The following is a 19,872-nucleotide window of genomic DNA, read 5'->3' on the forward strand; positions in this document are numbered from 1 at the left end:
TTGCATATGTGCTCAGTCATGTCAGACTCTTGTGACCCCACGGACTATAGCCTGCCAAGCTCCTCTGTCCATGGGAGTTCCCAGGCAAGAATACTGGAGTGTGTTGCCATTTCCTACTTCAGGGGATCTTTCCAACCCAAGGTCCTCTTAGGAAAACTCATTAATTTCTTAAGCATAGAGACTATGCTTTAATCATCCTTGCATACTCAATACCTAGCCCAGTGTCTAACACTAAACAAGCTCTCTTGAAATTATTTTTGAATTAGAAATTAATGATAAAATGAGGCATGCTATGATTCTACTTTTTAACCCATGAAACATCCCACTATAGAAACTATCAGAAAATCTTCTCTTTGCATATCACTGTCCATTACCTAGAGCACTAAGATATACAACAGTGCAACACATAGGTTAATACCTAGGAAATTACAACCCTTCCAAACAGCAAGACTTGTCAGATTGTGCAGAAAAAAGGAGAAACACTGTGAAGAGAGGTCAGTAGTAAGCCCATTTAGTTTTCAAACTACTGTGCAAATCTTAGCACCAATGGTCTGTGAACCTAGTCAACTAAAAGAAATAATTTCAGAAGTCACACTGACAGCATTGAATATAGAGACTGCCAGGCAAGGCAGAGTCAGAGGCATTAGCCTTTTAGAAATTAATTCTATACCTGGATAAGGAGTATCACTAATAAATCAAGAGACCAAACACATTTAGCACAAACATCCAAACAGGATTTTGCACTGATAGTTATTTAACTTCTGATGACCTTGCCTCTAGTCAGACTATTGTTTGCATCATCTGCCAATCAAATGGTTCTCTTTCCTGACAGTGGGTGGAGCTTTAACATATGGCTCTTTAACATAACCAATAGGCAATACCGAGGCTCACAAAACCACCTTACAAGGAAGTGAATTAATCTCATTTTTCTCCCAAGCATGACGTCTATTTACATGTTTTACATCAATTGCTAATGTTATTCACTGTTACCTAACTATGGAAAAGCAAATTTAAACAAGCAATGTATAAAAGAGGCAATATATTATGACAGGTGGGTTTATCTCAGGACTGCAAGTTTAGCTTAATACTAGAAAATTAATTAATGTGATTTAACTCAATAACACATTAAAAGGGAAAAATTATCTGATAATCATAATAGATGTGGAAAGAAGCATCTAATACAATTCAACATCCATTTGTATTAAAAATATTTTAGTAATTGTGGAATAAAAAGATACTTCCTTAACCTCATAAATGAAATGCACAAATATGACCATGCACACACATACACATACACCCTTCATTAAATATCGTACTTAATGTGAAATGTTGAAACCATTTTGAGAACAATACAAAGATATTCACTATCACCATTTATACAGTGTTCTTAAAGTTCAAGCTAATGTGTTAAAAACAAGAGAAAATTTTTAAAAGATACAACACTTTGAAATGAAGGGAAAAAATTCTGTCTTTTACAAATGATATGATTATCCATATAGAAAATCCTAAATAGTGTGCAGAAAAAAAAAATAAAATTTTAAAAGAATTCAATTTTCTAAATAAAAACTGGTATAGAAAAGTCAAACTCATCTCTCTTTACCAGTAACAATAATTTTGAAAAGTAATTTTTAAAGAATATATCATTTACAGCAACCCACAAGTAAAAAATATTCAAGAATAAAATTATGATGTAGAAGCAAGCTCTTAATAAAAAAAAAAAATTTGAAAATTACTGAAGAACCTTACCTAAATGGAGAAATATACAAGCTTTTGGAATCTTCTTGGATAGGAGCATTTGCTATCATTTTTTATATCATTTTCCCTGGTTCAGCTCAGTTAAGTCACTCAGTCGTGTCTGACTCTTTGCAACCCCATGAATCACAGCACGACAGGCCTCCCTGTCCATCACCAACTCCTGCAGTTCACCCAAACCCATGTCCATTGAGTTGGTGATGCCATCCAACCATCTCATCCTCTGTCGTCTCCTTCTCCTCCCTGCCTTCAATCTTTCCCAGCATCAGGGCCTTTTCCAATGAGTCAGTTCTTCGCATCAGGTGGCCAAAGTATTGGAGTTTCAACTTCAACATCAGTCCTTCCAATGAACACCTAGGACTGATCTCCTTTACGATGGACTGGTTGGATCTCCTTGCAGTCCAAGGGACTCTCAAGAGTCTTCTCCAACACCACAGTTCAAAAGCATCAATTCTTCTGCACTCAGCTTTCTTTATAGTCCAACACTCACATCCATACATGACCGCTGGAAAAACCATAGCCTTGACTAGATGGACCTTTGTTGACAAAGTAAAGTCTCTGCTTTTTAAAATGCTGTCTAGGTTGGTCATAACTTTCCTTCCAAGGAGTAAATATCTTTTAATTTCATGGCTGCAATCACCATCTGCAGTGATTTTGGAGCCCAGAAAAATAAAGTCTGACACTGTTTCCACTGTTTCCCCATCTATTTCCCATGAAGTGATGGGACCAGATGTCATGATCTTAGTTTTCTCAATGTTGAGTTTTAAGCCAACTTCTTCACTCTCCTCTTTCACTTTCATCAAGAGGCTCTTTAATTCTTCTTTACTTTCTGACATAAGGGTGGTGTCATCTGCATATCAGGTTATTGGTATTTCTCCCGGCAATCTTGATTCCAGCTTGTGCTTCTTCCAGCCCAGTGTTTCTCATGATGTACTCAGCATATAAGTTAAATAAGCAGGGTGACAATATACAGCCTTGACGTACTCCTTTCCTATTTGGTACCAGTCTGTTGTTCCATGTCCAGTTCTAACTGTTGCTTCCTGACCTGCATACAGGTTTCTCAAGAGACAGGTCAGATGGTCTGGTATTCCCATCTCTTTCAGAATTTTCCACGGTTTATTGTGATCCACACAGTCAAAGGCTTTGTCATAGTCAATAAAGCAGAAATAGATGTTTTTCTGGGACCCTCTGGCTTTTTCGATGATCCAGAGGATGTTGGCAATTTGATCTCTGGTTCCTCTGCCTTTTCTAAAACCAGCTTGAACATCTGGAAGTTCACGGTTCACATATTGCTGAATCCTGGCTTGGAGAATTTTGAGCATTACTTTACTAGCGTGTGAGATGAGTGCAACTGTGTGGTAGTTTGAGCATTCTTTGGCATTGCCTTTCTTTGGGATAGGAATGAAAACTGACCTTTTCCAGTCCTGTGGCCACTGCTGAGTTTTCCAAATTTGCTGGCATACTGAGTGCAACACTTTCACAGCATCATCATTTAGGATTTGAAATAACTCAACTGGAATTCCATCACCTCCACTAGCTTTGTTTATAGTGATGCTTCCTAGGGCCCACTCGACTTCATATTCCAGGATGTCTGGCTCTAGGTGAGTGATCACACCATTTGATTATCTGGGTCATGAAGATCTTTTTTGTATAGTTCTTCTGTGTATTCTTGCCACTTCTTAATATCTTCTTCTTCTGTTAGGGCCATACCATTTCTCTCCTTTATTGATCACACCATTTGATTATCTGGGTCATGAAGATCTTTTTTGTATAGTTCTTCTGTGTATTCTTGCCACTTCTTAATATCTTCTTCTTCTGTTAGGGCCATACCATTTCTCTCCTTTATTGATCCCATCTTTGTATGAAATGTTCCCTTGATAGCTCTAATTTTCTTGAAGAGATCTCTAGTATTTCCCATTCTATTGTTTTCCTCTATTTCTTTGCATTGATCGCTGAGGAACGCTTTCTTATCTCTCCTTGCTATTCTTTGGAACTCTGCATTCAAATGGGTATATCTTTCCTTTTCTCTTTTGCTTTTCAATTCTTTTTTTCACAGCTATTTATAAAGCCTCCTCAGACAGCCCTGGTACATACGTAATTTTATAAAATTCCAATAAAAACCCCAGTAAGGACTTTTATACTGTTCTTTTGAAATTAACACAATTTCACACTAAAATTTATTTAGACACAAAAAAGGCTCAGAAGAGTTAAAATACTCTTGAGGAAACAAAATAAAGTACAGGACTTCTTTATCATATACAAAGGTATATTTAAAATAGGATTCCATACAGATGTGGGATAAAGACAAACCAATAGCAAAATGGAGAGAAAAATGAACATACACATCACAACTGAGGGAATCCAAAAGACCTAAGGATCATTTGAAAAAATGATTCACCTTGTTTGTAATCACAGAAAGACCAATTAACACTACAATGAAATATCATCACATACTCATCAGACTGGCAAAAAACGAAAAGCTTAACAATTCCAAGTATTAGCCAGGATGTATATATAGCTACAGTAACTATCACCTACAACTGGCTGTGTAGCCACTTCAGAAACCAGCTTTCTATTTCCTACAAAAGCTAAATATCTATGTAGGGATGCACCAAATGATTCCTTTTCCAGGTACATAGCCAGCCTGGGGAAATTTTTATACATATCAAAAATGTTTATTTCGGTTGTGTGCATGACTTGGCTATTGTAAACAGGGCTGCAATGAACACTGGGGTGCATGTACCCTCGGATCATGTTTTGCTCCAGCTATATGCCCAGGAGTGGGATTGCAGGGTCATGTGGTAACTTTATTTTTATTTTTTAAGCAACCTCCATACTGCTCTCCATAGGGCTTCCCAGGTGGCAAAGAATCCACCTGCCAAGCTGGAGATGTGGCTTTGATCCCTGGGTCTGGAAGATACCCTGGGAAGGAAATGGCAACCCACTCCAGTATTGTTGCCTGGGAAATCCCATGGACAGAGGAGCCTGGCAGGTTTATAGCCCATGTGGTTGCAAAGAGTCAGACACGAACTAGCAACTAAGAAGCATGGTGGCTGGACCAGGCTGGACCAATTTACATCCCCCTCAACAGTGTAAGAGGGCTCCCTTTTCTCCACATCCTCTCCAGTCCTTACTGTTTGTGGGTTATCCGATGATAACCATTCTGGCTGGTGTGAGGTGATATCTCATTGTAGTTTTGATTTGTACTTTTCTAATAATTGGTAGTGATGTTGAACATCTTTTCATGTACCTGTTTTCCATCTGTAGTCTTCATTGTAGAAATGTCTGTTTAGGTCTTCCGCCCATTTTTTGAATGGGTTATTTGTTCTGATGCTGATAAGCATCATGAACTGTTTGTAAATTTTGGAGACTAATCTCTTAAATGTCCATTGACAGAGGAATGGATAAAGAAGATGGGGTAGATATATACAATGGAATATTACTCAGCCATTGGAAAGAATGAAATAATGCCATTTGTAGCAACATAGATGGACCTAGAGAGTGTCACACTAAGTGAAGTAAATCAAACAGAGAAGGAGAAATATCATATGACATGCCTTGTGCATGGAATCTAAAAAGAAATGATACAAATGAACTTATTTACAAGACAGAAAGAGACTCGCAAACTTAGAGAATGAACCTACGGTTGCTGGGTGGGGGTTGGGGGGAAGGATGGGAAGAAGGGCTAATTACAGATGGACATGTACACACTGCTGTATTTAAAATGGATAACCAACAAGGATCTACTGTATTGCACAGGGAACTCTGCTTAAAGTTATGTGGCAGCCTGGATGGGAGGGGAGTTTAGAGGAGAATGGATACACATGTATGTATGGTTGAGTCCCTTCGCTGTTCATCTGAAACTATCACAACATTGTTTGTTAATTGGCTATACCCCAATACAAAATAAACAGTTCAAAAATTTAAAACGAGAATGTTCACAGCAGCATGGCTTGTATCAGTAAATGCTCAGGAACAATACAAATATATCAAGATAGAACTGATAAGTAAATGTGGATATACTCATACAATGGACTATCGCATTGCAATAAAAATAAACTGCAGTGATAAAGTTTTTTAATGCCTTTTCTGGCATCAAGGTTGTAAGGGGAAACTGATCATTCAGAAATCATGTCTGGCAGAATGCACCCAGACTCAAATGACAGAAAAACTCTGTGTCCAACTGAGTCCTGATATGCATTACAGCTCACATAAGCTCAAACTCTTTTAAAACCCATTTATCTAGACCCATACATTACAAGATAAAACCACAAACAAACTGATCTAACAGAGTCACTACATGAACTCACACTCTACAGATACAAACACTGACTATTCTAGCAACATGGCTTACAAATTCTGAGAAATCCCTACCAAGAAAATCTATGACCAACACTAGCCAAAATCTATAAACAGCCTCTTATAAACCCCCTTTTGAAATGCCTAGTGATTCTCCATTTTTCTTAGTTACAGCATGCTCATAAATCTAACTTTGCTTGACTACAGGTCTGATTCTACTGCTCTTTGGGCCCCAGGTTTTATCAATTGCTAAATACATTTGTGTGAATAAATTCCCTCCTTCAAAAAAAAAATTCCTAATTTTAAAACCCAAGTCAAAGGAGGGTACAACAGGATGGTTCCAATAATTTTAAAATGCAAAGAGGAAAAAAATTAAGCTACATAATTTTAAATGAAACATTAAATGAAACATACGTATGTGGCAAAACATAAAGAAAATCAAGGAAATAATTAGCATAAAATTTTGGGTTAATGAGAAGCATAATGAGTCTTGGGAAAGACACAAAAATCTTAGGTACTGACAGTATCTTATTTTTTGGTTAACATGGGTGGTGCAAAAATATATATTTGCTTTATTTCTTATACTCTACATATATGTATTACAAATTGTATTGTACATATAATAGGGCCTGTGATTTTTAAAAATTAGATTTCTAAATGAGAAAACCAGGGCTGATGTTGGTTCAATGATTTCCCCATGCTAGCACAGCTAATTAGAACATAAAATCTTTCAAGGACAGAGATCCATGCACTGCTGTATTCCCAATGCCCAGCATAGAATATTTCATGAAGTGGAGCCACAACAAATGTTTATGGAATAAACAGAGGAATTGGGATCCATCTATTCAGTACTGATCTTTTCTTTCCACTCATGATACCATAATACATGAACCAGTACATTTCAAGAGGAAGTCTGGTATTAATATTACATCAAGGCCCTTTCCATTTAAATGCAGCACTCAATTCTATAATCCGCTATTGAAAGAGTTTCTCAGACTAAATCCAACCCACATCCTATTTTTATAAATAAAGTTTTATTGGAACACAACTTTTTTGTTTATGTATTGGCTATACCTACTCTTGCTTCACAAAATCAGAGTAGTTAAGACAAAGACCACGGGCTCACAAAGCCTAAAATATGTACCGTCTGACCCTTTATTAGAAAATGTGCTCCTATGTCTGCTCCAGCTCATTCTGAATACCAACTCAACCCTCCTCTCAAAGCTTGTCCCTGTGTTTCACAGTCTCTGGCAAATTCCTTAACCTCTCAAAGTTTTAATGTCCCCATCTTGTGTGGAATTCATCATCCCATGAGAGCCATGCAGATTCAACATTCATAGTGCCTGAAAGGAAACAAACCACTGTTCATGAGTGTTGCTAATTTCCACCCCCTAATTTCTCTGACAGTGTTTGGAAATGATTCTTCTTCTCTCTCACTGCTTTTTGATTTATCTCCACCCTGTTCTTTATTACCAAGGAGAACTCTGTGTGAAGAGGATATTGTTTTCTCTTTCCTGTTTCCAAAAGTCTATCTGCAGTCTCACCATCTAACTCCTCGCTCAGGCCATCCCCTACTGTTTGTGACAGCATGATCAGCAGCCATGAGAACAGATGAGCTAGAAATAAGTTGGTTTAACATGGTATAGGCACACTTCTTTAAGTACTGAAAGCCTAAATTGATGCCTATCTCCTTGGAAAAAATGAACTGAGAGGAAGGAGAAACAGGAAACAGATGAGAGGCAGTTCAGTTCAGTCGCTCAGTCGTGTCTGACTCTTTGCGACCCCAGGGACTGCAGCACGCCAGGCCTCCCTGTCCATCACCAACTCCCAGAGTTTATTCAAACTCATGTCCATTGAGTCGGTGATGCCATCCAACCATCTCATCCTCTGTCATCCCCTTCTCCTCCCGCCTTCAATCTTTCCCAGCATCAGGGTCTTTTCAAATGAGTCAGTGCTTCACATCAGGTGGCCAAAGTAGTGGAGTTTCAGCTTCAGCATCAGTCCTTTCAGTGAATATTCAGGACTGATCTCCTTTAGGATGGACTGGTTGGATCTCCTTGCAGTTCAAGGGACTCTCAAGAGTTTTTTCCAACACCATAGTTCAAAAGGATCAATTCATTGGTGCTCAGCTTTCTTTATAGTCCAACTCTCACATCCATACATGACTACTGGAAAAACCATAACTTTGACCCAATTGCCTGCTTACAGATGTTGTAAACAAACATGGCAACAGTGAAGGATGCCAGACTGGCAGGTGTGGAGGCTGACACTTTCTGACTGTCCACAGGACAGCTCATAGCCCTGCAAGTCCCAGTATAAGCTTCTGCCATCATCCTACAGGAGAGCGCTGCTTCTCTCATCCCAGCAAGGATCAGTTGCTTCCTCCAAGGAAAGAATAGAATGCCAGAGATCAAGACCTAGTACACAACTGAGATCAGCGAGGACACAGTGACTGGGCCAGATGGAGATTCATGAAATAGAGCTGCACTACCAGCAGAGTAAAGAAAGATGAGAATCAGGACATGATGGACAACGTGATGTCCTCATCTCTACATCCTCTGATCTCCTACCTGCTTTCCAGGACCAAGCTCCCAACTTCACAGATAGATATCTATCTAGGCAGCCAGGAGGAGGATATTGACCTGCACAAAGTAAGGGACCCACTGAGCTTCCAGGTTATCCAGTGGTAAAGAATCTGCCTTGCAATGCAAGGGACACAGGTTCAATCCCTGGTCCAGGAAGATCCTACATACGATGCAGCAACAAAGTCCCTGTACCACAACTACAGAGCCCATGCATTACAACTACTGAAGCCCGTGTGTCTAGAACCCGTGCTCTGCAACAAGAGAAGCCACCGCAGTGAGAAGTCTGTTCACCACAACGAAGAGTGACCCCACTTGCTACAACTAGAGAAAGCCTCCACAAAGGAACAAAGACCCAGCACAGCCATAAATAAATAAACCTTTAAAATACAGAAAATGTAAGAGACCCACTGATTCCCAAATCCTCTGAATCAGGGTCACCTCTGATAAATGCTCAAATTACAAAGTCTCAGAGCTGTGTGAAAAAGAGGGCAGTCATTTTACTCCTTGGGTCTGCATGTGGAGACAAATAAATGGAAAGTGAAAGTGAAGGTCACTCGGTTGTGTGTGTTTGTGAACCCATGGACTATATAGTCTATGGAATTCTCCAGGCCAGAATACTGGAGTGGGCAGCTGTTCCCTTCTCCAGGGGATCTTCCCAACACAAGGATCAAACCCAGGTCTTTCACATTGCAGGCGGCTTCTTTACCAGCTGAGCCACCAGGGAAGGCCAAGAATACTGGAGTGGGTAGCCGATTCCTTCTCCAGCGGATATTCCCAACCCAGGAATCAAACCAGGGTCTTCTGCAATGCAGGCAAATTATTTACTGACTGAGCTTGAAGAGGAAAAGTTAAAATTTTACCTCTTTCTGCCTCTGTAACTCACCTTACCCCTTGCAAAGTCTAGATCATGTAGGTCACGTAGTCTCAGAAAGTGGGGACTTGCAATACTAGGAACTGGAGTTTATCTCACTCACCCTTGCCCTGCTCTTTGCAATTGCCCAGCCCCCGCAAACCTGTTTAATCATGTCTGTCCAGGTCAGGCATCCCCCTCTCCATCTTAACCACTGTTCCAACCCACGTGAAACCCCTTAGTTTAAATCAGCCTATTAACAGCTAGTGTTGCCCACTACGGTCTGTTTATTAAAAACTCCGTAATCCCTTTGTTCAGGGCTCAGAGCTTGCAGTGTTAATTCCTCTGGTCCCACTGGCATAACAAACCTGAGTTCTCCAACTCTCCGAGTGTGGTACTTAGTTTCTCCAGTACTGGTTTCTGCAGCATTTCTGGAGGACCCAGCGAGATTCCAACCACGCCAGTCCCTTGAGCTGCCACACTGGTGGCTCAGCCAGGTCGGAGTGGAGAAGCCCCGAGAACAAGGAGGTGCGCCACCTGACAGTATTCCGGGTTCTCTTTTGGGCCGGCATTCCAACACTCCGGACGGCCGAGCCCCAACCGGACTCATTTGAGGGATGTACCAACTCACCAGGAATGGCCACAGGATAAGGTAAGGCCCAGGGGCCAGTCCCCAGGCAGGAACCTACCCCAGAGGGTAGAAGAGGAGATGGATCACCTCCTTGGGCTCCCAGGAAGGGAGCATCAGATAGGGAGACCTGGGGACTCAGGAAAAGGGAGGTATTGTGATAACCTCTGAGTGATTGTGTATGCATGATTGCTAACTGAAGGAAGTGAAAGTGAGCTCCACAGTCCTCGGACTATGGAGCTTGAGAGGGTGTAAAACCTGCGGTTACATGACGACCTCATAAGGCTAAAAGGTGGTGCCAGTCTCTGCGGGATTTGATCCCTCCCTGCGAGGTTGGTCCGGATCGGGGGTTTATACTGACCTGCCAATGCTAAGAGGCGTCTTAAATCTCCCTTAGGAGAGCGGCCAGGTGGACAAAAACTGAATGTGAACAAGCGTGCAGCCTGATCCGCTTGCGCTTCAGGCTCGATTGTGTGGCTTCCCGGCCTTTGCAGCTACGGAGTTCGAGAGGACCCTAACTTGCCGTTCTGTGGTGACCTTATATGGCTCAAGGCGGTATCTACCTCTGGGGGACCCAGTCCCTCCCTGCGAGACAGATCCGGATCAGGGGTTTATACTGATCCGCCAATGCTAAGAGGCACCTAAGTTCCCCCAGGGACGCGGACAAGTGGGCACCTGAATGGTCTCCTCTTTTGAGGGGGCACCCACCCTTGTTTGTCTTTGCATCACCGACTCTGGGCAGGATACACAGGGAGGGAGAAATTATTAGTTACCCGTTATTCTGTCGACTGACTCCTTGAGCCAACATCTAAGAGATTAGGTTTTCCTCAAAACCCTGCCAGGTAGATTACATTTGTCAACATGGGGGGAAGTTCCTCTAAGCCAACAGTTTTAGACTGCATGATAAAGAACTTTAAGAAGGGCTTTGTAGGAGATTAGGAGTCAAGATGACCCCCAGGAATCTTTGTAACTTATGCGAGCTTTATTGGCCATCGTTTGACTTTGGATGGATGCCAGAGGGCACACTCGACCTGCCCACTGTCCAAGCAGTACACCAGGTCGTTACTGGGACTCCAGAACATCCAGATCAGTTTCCATACATAGACTCCTGACTTCTAATGGCACAGACCCTGCCCCCATGGGCAAGAGTTTGCACGAACGGACAGGGACAAAGTAGGGTATTTGAGGCCCAACCACTCAGAAAAAAAAAAAAACCAATATTCCAGGGAGATCCAGTGGAAGACCCACTACTGCCCCCACAATACATTCCCCTGACTCCACCAGCCCCAGCACAGCCAGCGCCAGACCCATTGCCAGAGAGCCCACCTCCCTCCGTGTCCCCCACACCACCCCATGAGCAAGACTCCAGCCTCAAGCCAGTAGGGAGGCAGCTCCGCTCAGCCAAACAATCTAACCAGCTGGCTGCAGCCCATCAGATGCCACTGCAAGAAACTCAAGGTCCAAGTGAACGAGGATGGCTCAGTCCAGCCTAGTCACTCCACTCTCTATTACCAGCCCTTCAGCACTACTGATCTCCTAACCTGGAAACACCGTAACCCAGCATACTCTGATAAACCACAGGCTATGATTGACCTCCTAGAGTCCATTTTCCACACCCATCAGCCTACATGGGATGACTGTCACCAGCTCCTTACATCTCTCTTCACCACTGAGGAAGGTGATGCATCTCGACTGAAGCCCAAAAATGGCTCCTAGGACAAGCCCTCACAGAGGTCTTAGATGTGGAAGGATGGGCACGAGAAGCAATGCCAGAGACAAGACCTGATTGGGGTTTCAATTCTTGTCCTTCAACCAGAGAAGGACAATAAACCCTGGGTCAATACCATGGTGCCCTTCTCCATGGACTTCAAGCAGGAGCCAAAAAGCTCAACAATATGTACAAAATTACAATGATAATCCAAAAAGCAGATGAGATGCCCACCGATTTTTATGAGAGACTGTGTGAAGCATTCTGGACAGACACCCCGTTCGACCCCGAGACAGTCGAGAATCAAAGGATGATTAACGCTGCCTTTGCTGCTCAATCCTGTGCAGACATCCAATGAAAGCTCCGAAAGCTGGAAGACTTTACTGGGATGAATGCCACACAGCTCCTGGAGGTAGCAAATAAAGTCTTTGTGAACTGAGACCGTGAAGCCCAACAAGAAGCAGATAAAAAAATGAAACAGAAAGCAGCCCTGCTAGCAGCAGCATTAAGGAGCTCAGATCCAGTGAGACAGACCGTTCCCTTGTGGAAAGGGGAAACTAAGAAGAGATCATCACTACGCTATGACCAATGTGCCCACTGCCAAGGGACCGGACACTGGAGGAATGAGTGCCCCTATCGCAGAGGGACATCTGAAGGGTCAAAGAAGTTCAGTGCCCAGTCACATCTGTCCAAACAACTGGATCCAGTGACCGCAGGATGGCCGCCATGCCTCCGGGCATTAGCTGCCACTGTGGTTTTGGTCAGAGAAGCAGCTAAGCTTACTCTAGGACAAAATATAAATGTAAAGGTTCCCCATGCTGTTACTGCCCTGATGAACAGCCAGGGGCATAAGTGGCTGACCAACTCCAGGATGACTCAATATCAAGGACTGCTTTGTGAAAACCCATGGGTCCAACTCGAGACTGTACAGACGCTGAACCCTGCTACCTTTTTACCTATGCAAGCGGGACTCCCGATCATAACTGTGAAGAGGTCATAGATGAAATTTACTCAAGCAGGCCAGACCTGACGGACATTCCCCTCCAGAACCCAGAACTGAAACTGTTCACTGACAGAAGCAGTTTCCTCCAAGAAGGGCTGCATAAAGCAGGCTCTGCCATAACAACAACTGACAAGATAGTGAAGGCTGAGGCCTTGCCACAAGGGTGGTCAGCACAATGGGCTGAGCTATGGGCATTCGCCCAGGCGCTAAGGAATGCTGAAGGGAAACGAGTCAACATCTATACTGATTCAAAGTATGCCTTTGCTACTCCACAGGTACATGGAGCCATTTATAAAGAAAGGAGATTATTGACAGTGGGGGGAAAGGAGATTAAAAACAAAAAGGAAATCCTTCAGCTGTTAGAAGCAGTCTGGAAGCCTTCCCAAGTGGCAGACATCCACTGTAAAGGCCATCAGCGAGGAACTAATCCAATCAGCAAAGGAAATCGGTTGGCTGACCAGGCAGCCAAGGAGGCAGTGACCCAACCAAGCCCCAGAGTGGGCCCCAAGTCAATCTTCAAGGTCCTCTTGGCACCAGAATTGCCTCCATCCCCAAGACACACCAAGGAAGAAGATCAATGGGCTCTAAATGAGGGAGGACTAAAAGAAAAATAGGGCAGGTGGAAACTCCCAGGCCAAAGACCCTTTGTCCCCAGCAATATAATAATCCAGCTGGTAAAACAACATCATGAGACAACTCATTTAGGAAAAACTGCCTTGGAGAGTATTGAGCCGCCACTGTTTCATTCCCAACCCCATGTGCCCAGATCAGTGCTAGATGTGTGACTTGTGCACAAAACAATGCCAGCCAAGGACCAAGACCCAACCCAGGGAGGCAGACAGTTGGGACACTGCCCTTTGAAGATCTAGAAGTAGACTTTACTGAAGTCAAGCCCTATAGGGGCTATAAGTGTTTACTTGTGGGAATCTGCACCTACTTGGGATGGGCTGAAGCCTACCCCACACACTGAACGGGCACAAGAAGTGGCCAAGGCCGTACTAAGAGACATAATCCCGAGATACGGGCTGCCTCTCTCCAGAGGGTCTGACAATGGCCAGCTTTTGTGTCTGAGATAATCCAAACTTTATCCAGGACACTGGGAATCAAATGGAAGCTTCACACTGCTTACAGGCCACAGAGCTCAGGGAAAGTTGAACGCATGAATCAGACCCTCAAGACTACATTGGCTAAACTCTGTCAGGAGACCCAGTTATCTTGGGTCGACATGTTACCCCTAGCCTTACTCCGAGCCTGGTGTACCCCAAGGTCCTCAGACTATTCTCCCTTTGAGATCTTATATGGGAGAACGCCCCCAGTGATAGGAAAACTCAAGGGAAACCCCCAACTAATACCTGACCCAGAGATGTCCCAACACCTCCAGGCCCTGGGAAAAGTCTTCCACCTTATGGCCCAAGAAACCTTAGAAAGGACACCCATTCCTTTTGGCAATTGGGTTCATCCCTATCAGCCAGGAGATGAGGTATGGGCTAAGGATTGGAAAAAGGAACCACTTCAGCCAGTTTGGACAGGTCCTCACATGGTTGTCCTGGCAACACCTACTGCTGTTAAAGTTACAAGCATCATCCCTTGGATCCACCACACCACAGTCAAGAAGGCAGCGGCTTCCTGTGATGAGGACACCTGGAAAACAGTTCAGGACCCTGAAAACCCCCTCAAGGTCTGGTTCCAAAAACAACGACCCTCACCCATGAAGGATGCTGAGCCCTGCTCTAGTGGCTCCGGGAGCTGACTAGTCAACGCACCGCAGAAGCTTGAGGAATCTTCAGCCTTGCTCCAGCCACACTCCAGCAGCTGGCTGATCAACGCACAGTGGAAGCTTGAGGATCCAGCTATCAAAATATCAATGGATTTTCATTGTCAACCCTGGACTCTACCCAATTGGTATTACTGCTGTGCTCTTTGCTACAGGACTAGCTTCAGTCACACCCCAGGATTGGGATTTGGGTCAGAAGCTGTGGTTAGCTGTCTGTTATCTCACTGTAGTGGGAAGCCTCATTCTTATCAGATGTCTCTTATGATCAATTCTCCCTATTTAACTAAATTACCCCACAGTATAACTGACCCCCCTTCATGATAGGCTCAGTTGCAATAGCGGTGACAACCCAAAGATGGGGAGAAAACCTTTTGCTAGTGTTCAGTTATCTGTTATGTGCAGGCTGCTTTGCAGACTTTTGGTGTCCCTTGCTGTAACAGATGGTGCCGTTCCTTATCCACCATGCACCTGTCAACATTACAGTCAACCCTTGGAAAATCGCTTACTCAACCACCAGCTAGAACAACGTAGATAGCCAATCCTATAGGCCGATTACCTACTGCCTTCACAACCATGCGATGTATATCCAGGGGCCTGGATGCCAAAAATGTTTTCCAGTTATTCCCCCCAACTGCCGCTAACTTTCCCCCACCAGAAGATCCAAACCCTGGGTGGTATCCCAATACCATGGCATTGCCATCATGCCCCTATGCCTCTGTCTACTCCCAAATGCCACACAGATGTTACAACCCAGACAAGTGTCTATCCGTCAAATAAATGGAAAGACCTACTGGACAGGGACAATAATGCAAACAAAATCATGGACCAACTTTGCCCTAAAAAATCAGGCTCTGCTTATTGGCAGTATAACCCAGTTTACAGAGTTAACTCCCCCTTAGACCCTCCTTCTTAATGACACCAACCCCAGTTGGCCAGGGATTGCTGGCTTTGCTTATACTTAGGAGCTCCATGGTACTTAGCTGCACCAGTACTATTAAATAATGCAACAGCCATGGGAACTCCTATAGATCCACCCTTACAAGGGCCAGTCTTAAGGGCAATTGAGTTAACTCAAAAGGCTCCAGAATGCTTTACAAATGATGGAAGAACTGAACCTGTAGGCAATTTAGCCAGGGACCACTGTAATCAAACTATAAATGGTGAGTGACCCACTCATCCTCCCACAAACACAATATGGTGCCGCCCACATCAAAGCCTTTTCTTTGTTTGTGGGACAGATGCTTACTTATGTCTACCAGTCAACTGGATGGGTATCTGCCCCTTAGCTTTCCTCTTTCCCCAGATGAATATTGCCCCTAACAACCAGACTCTCACCGTACCTCTGGCAGCACAAACAGTCAAAAGAGCCATCCAGTTTATACCCCAACTAGTTGGTTTGGGAATCATGACTGGGATAGGTATGGGAATAGGAGGAATTGCTTCATCAGCCACCTTTTACCACACACTATCCAAAGACTTCGCAGATGACATTGAGGGAGTAGCCAAATCTTTAGTGGCCTTACAGGACCAACTAGATTCCCTGGCTGAGGTGGTTTTTCAGAATAGGAGAGGTCTAGATCTACTGACAGCTGAAAAGGGAGGACTCTGCCTCTTCTTGAACGAAGAATGCTGCTTTTATGTAAACCAATCAGGAATAGTCAGGGGCATGGCCCAACAGCTAAGGGAATGAATCATAAAAAAGAGAGAGGAACTAGCAAATTCCTGGGGCAACTGGAACAATATTAGGAGCTGGGCATCGTGGCTTCTCCCTTTAACCAGTCCTCTCTTCGTGTTCTTTGTGGCGCTCTTGTTTGGCCCTTGTATTCTCAGTGCAGTTAACCAGTTTATAACCTCTTGGATTGAATCCATAAAGTTACAAATGGTAATAGCTCAATATAGTCCCCTAAACGATGGGGAGCTGTGAATGTCCTACAAAAACATGAGATGATGCTTTCTGCCACAAGTGATAGAAACATCAAGATGGGGGAATGAAAAGGAAAATTTTAAATTTTACCTCCTTCTGCCTCTGTAACTCACTTTGCCCCTTGCAAAGTCTGGATCACGTAGGTCACGTAGTCTCAGAAAGTGGGAATTTGCAATACTAGGAACTGGAGTTTATCTCACTCACCCTTGTCCTGCTCTTTGCAATTGCCCAGCCCCTGAAAACCTGCTTAATCATGCCTGCCCAGGTCAGGCATCCCCCTCCCCATCTTGACCACTGTTCTCACATGCATGAAACCCTTTAGTTTAAAACCAGCCTATTAACAGCTAGTGTTGCCCGATACAGCCTGTCTATAAAAACTCTGTAATCCCTTTGTTCAGGGCTCAGAGCTTGTAGTGTTAACTCCTCTGGGCCCACCAGCATAATAAACCTGAGTTCTCCAACTCTCCGAGTATGAGTATGGTGCTTGGTTTCCGAGTACTGATTTGCACAACAAGCTATCAGGGAAGCCCAAATGAATGGAGAGGTGTGGTTATTCAACAAAAGTTAAGAGGTAAAGAGGGAGAATCTCACCAAAATAAATCAAGCAAGACTCAAAAAACAAAAAAAAAGTCTAGGGAATTATCTGGGATCTGAAGGAGCACTTCACTTCAAGGTGAGCTAGGATTTATTTCAACACAGGAAGACCAGCTGAATCTAGTAAGAGATTGCTTCTACAAAATCAGTATTCTTAGAACACTTCTCTTTTGTAATTTTGTCTAAATTCCTTTATGTTAACATAATGGGACTACTTCAGGCACTCTACATGGGTCTACCCACAGTAAATAAGCTGAGTGTAAAGAAAAGGGGTACAAGATAGAAAGGCCACTTTGGCTATGTTAAAATTGGTCATTTGGGGGTTCACTCAGAAAACAGGAGTTACACAGTGCTTCAGTCTCTGCCAGAAGTTATCCTTAACTTGGTGTATCAAAAACAGACAAATTCTGGGACTTCCCTGGTGGTCCAGTGGTGAAGACTCTGCATTCCTGAAGCAGGGGGCCTGAGTCTCATCCCCAGCTGGGGACCTAGATCCCACATGCCGTGACTAAAGATTCCACATGCCACAACTAAGACCCTGTGAGCCCAAGTAAATACACAAATAAATAAATAAAATAGACAAGCTTCTCCCACCTCCATCCCGGGAGCTTTAGGCTATTTGAGATAGGATGTTTTGTCATACTTGCTACTTCCTGCCTGCTGATATTATCTGAGATTACAAATTCAAAAGCTTATATTCTCCTCTTCAACCAATCCCTCTCTGAAGTAAACATTAGCTACCATAATACCTATACAGTATGAGTACGGGAGGAGGGAACACTACTGAGCACTTACCTAATGCCCGGCACTGTGCTTTATACACTAACGCTTTCCAACTTCATCACAGTCATATGAAAAAATATTACTGGTGTCATTTTACAGATGAAGAAACTGAGGCTGGTTCACTTCAGAGGTTGCCCAGCGGTCAGTGGTTTACAACAGTCTACCAAGCTACTGTGAGGGAAAGCTCAAAGTTGAATGCTGATCAGAAAGGCTCCAACAGCTGTGCTTGGTCTGTGCTCTTGACATGACATTTGGGTGACTTTCCTTTCCACCTGAGTCTCACCCCCAGCTCCTCAATTCAGAAGGCTGTGTGTTAACCTGAGGGTTAAAATGGCACCAAGTAAGATGAGTGATCCATCAGCTTACAATAGTCAAGGATGGCAAAGAGAGAATATGCATATGAGAATTTAACAAGCACCTTCTTTAAGACATTGGGCTTCCCAGGTGGTTCAGTGGTAAAAGAATCTGCCTGTCAATGCAGGAGATGAAGGAGACACAAAGACACAGGTTCAATCCCTGGGTTGGGAAAATCCCCTGGAGTATGAAATGGCAACCCACTCCAGTATCCTTGCCTGGAAAATTCCATGGACAGAGGAGCTTGGTGGGCTATGGTCCATAGGGTCACAAAGAGTCGGACACAACTGAGCATGCATGTACTTTCTTAGACATTATGTTAGGAAAATACACCTTACTGCATTAACCTCACCACCCTTATGAGGGCAATAATATCATCCTCATTCTATAGATAAGGAAACTGAAACCCAGAGAATTTAATCCACTTTCCAAACTTCACACAGAACATCCAGGATGCCAGCTCAGGCCTGATGATGGACCAACGCTTTCCCACTCTATACACATCTTCTTTCCTGGGGCTTCCCTGGTGGCTCAGTGGTAAAGAATGTGCCTGCCAGTGCAGGAGACACGGGTTGCATCACTGATCCAGGAAGAGCCCACAGGCCACAGAGCAACTAAGCCCATTCATTATAACTACTGAGTCTGTGTTCTAGAGCCCGGGAGCCGCAACTATGGAATCTCACGCACCCTTGAGCCTGTGCTCTGCAACAAGAGAAGCTGTTGCAACGAGAAGCCTGCACACCACAACTAGAGAATAGCCCATATAGCAATGAAGACTTAGCACAGCCATAAATAAATAAAATTATTAAAAATATATCTTCTTTCTCACTTGAAAATATGCAATCTCTTAAAGGCATTCACAAAAAGGAAAAAAAAAATGTAGCCTGAAGATGAGATCTTATTTCTTACTCTGCTGGTTTCTGGGCAAGGTTTTGGAGATTAAAGGGGGATCTCACTGGAGAAGGAACATTTTAGGAGAGCCAGACTCATTCATCCTTGAAGGGCTTCTTAAGAGCTAAGAACCAGAGGGAGCAACAGGAATGCCTCCCAGAGTGTTGTCAATAAAATCAAGGCCAGGTCCTTCAAGGAAGGCCATGGAAAGAGACTCACAGTGTGGGAAGGGCCATGGGACTTTGCAAAATTGGGACTCCCCAAGTCCCAAAATTTTACTTTCCCCTTGAGCATCAAACATAAATGCATTCTGCAGCCATAATCAGGTTAACCTTGTCCTCTCCTTTTATGTTTGGCCTCAAGTGTGGGTTCATTTTCAACTCCTGTCTCTACTCCTCTGGCATAGCTGAGGCCAGGCTGGGGCTCTGAAGCAGGATTTTGCTAACCAGCTCTCCCTCAAAAAATGAGCGAGAGAGAATGGAGCTAGATGTAGAGAGAAATAGGATGCAAAGGACTAATCTGGTTAAACCTGGTTTAAGTGGGATCACTCCTCTTCTTCAGCCTAAGGTCCTTCTAAAGGGCATTTCCCCAAACAGCTCCCATGCTTCCTATCTCTTGGAGAAGGGCACAGCAGCCCACGTCAATATTCTTGCCTGGAGAATTCCACAGACAGAGGAGCCTTCTGGGCTACAGCCCAGAGTCACAAAGAGTTGGACACAACTGAGCG

General features: G+C 43.6%; 1 protein-coding gene and 1 long non-coding RNA gene across 6 annotated transcripts in view; one reads left to right on the plus strand and one right to left on the minus strand.

The window, feature by feature from the left end:
• Positions 1–19,872, minus strand: part of AGBL1 (AGBL carboxypeptidase 1) — an 867,141-nt gene that overhangs the window by 611,084 nt on the left and 236,185 nt on the right. The gene's annotated exons all lie outside the window — the stretch shown is intronic.
• LOC145529790 (uncharacterized) lies at positions 10,093–13,168 on the plus strand. The gene is made up of 2 exons (XR_014071351.1): positions 10,093–10,138; positions 10,512–13,168. It is a non-coding gene; the product is annotated as an uncharacterized LOC145529790 (long non-coding RNA).

Source organism: Giraffa tippelskirchi, chromosome 12 (assembly GCF_054371585.1).
Source record: "Giraffa tippelskirchi isolate mGirTip1 chromosome 12, T2T-mGirTip1v1.2.pri, whole genome shotgun sequence".
NCBI lineage: Eukaryota > Metazoa > Chordata > Mammalia > Artiodactyla > Giraffidae > Giraffa > Giraffa tippelskirchi.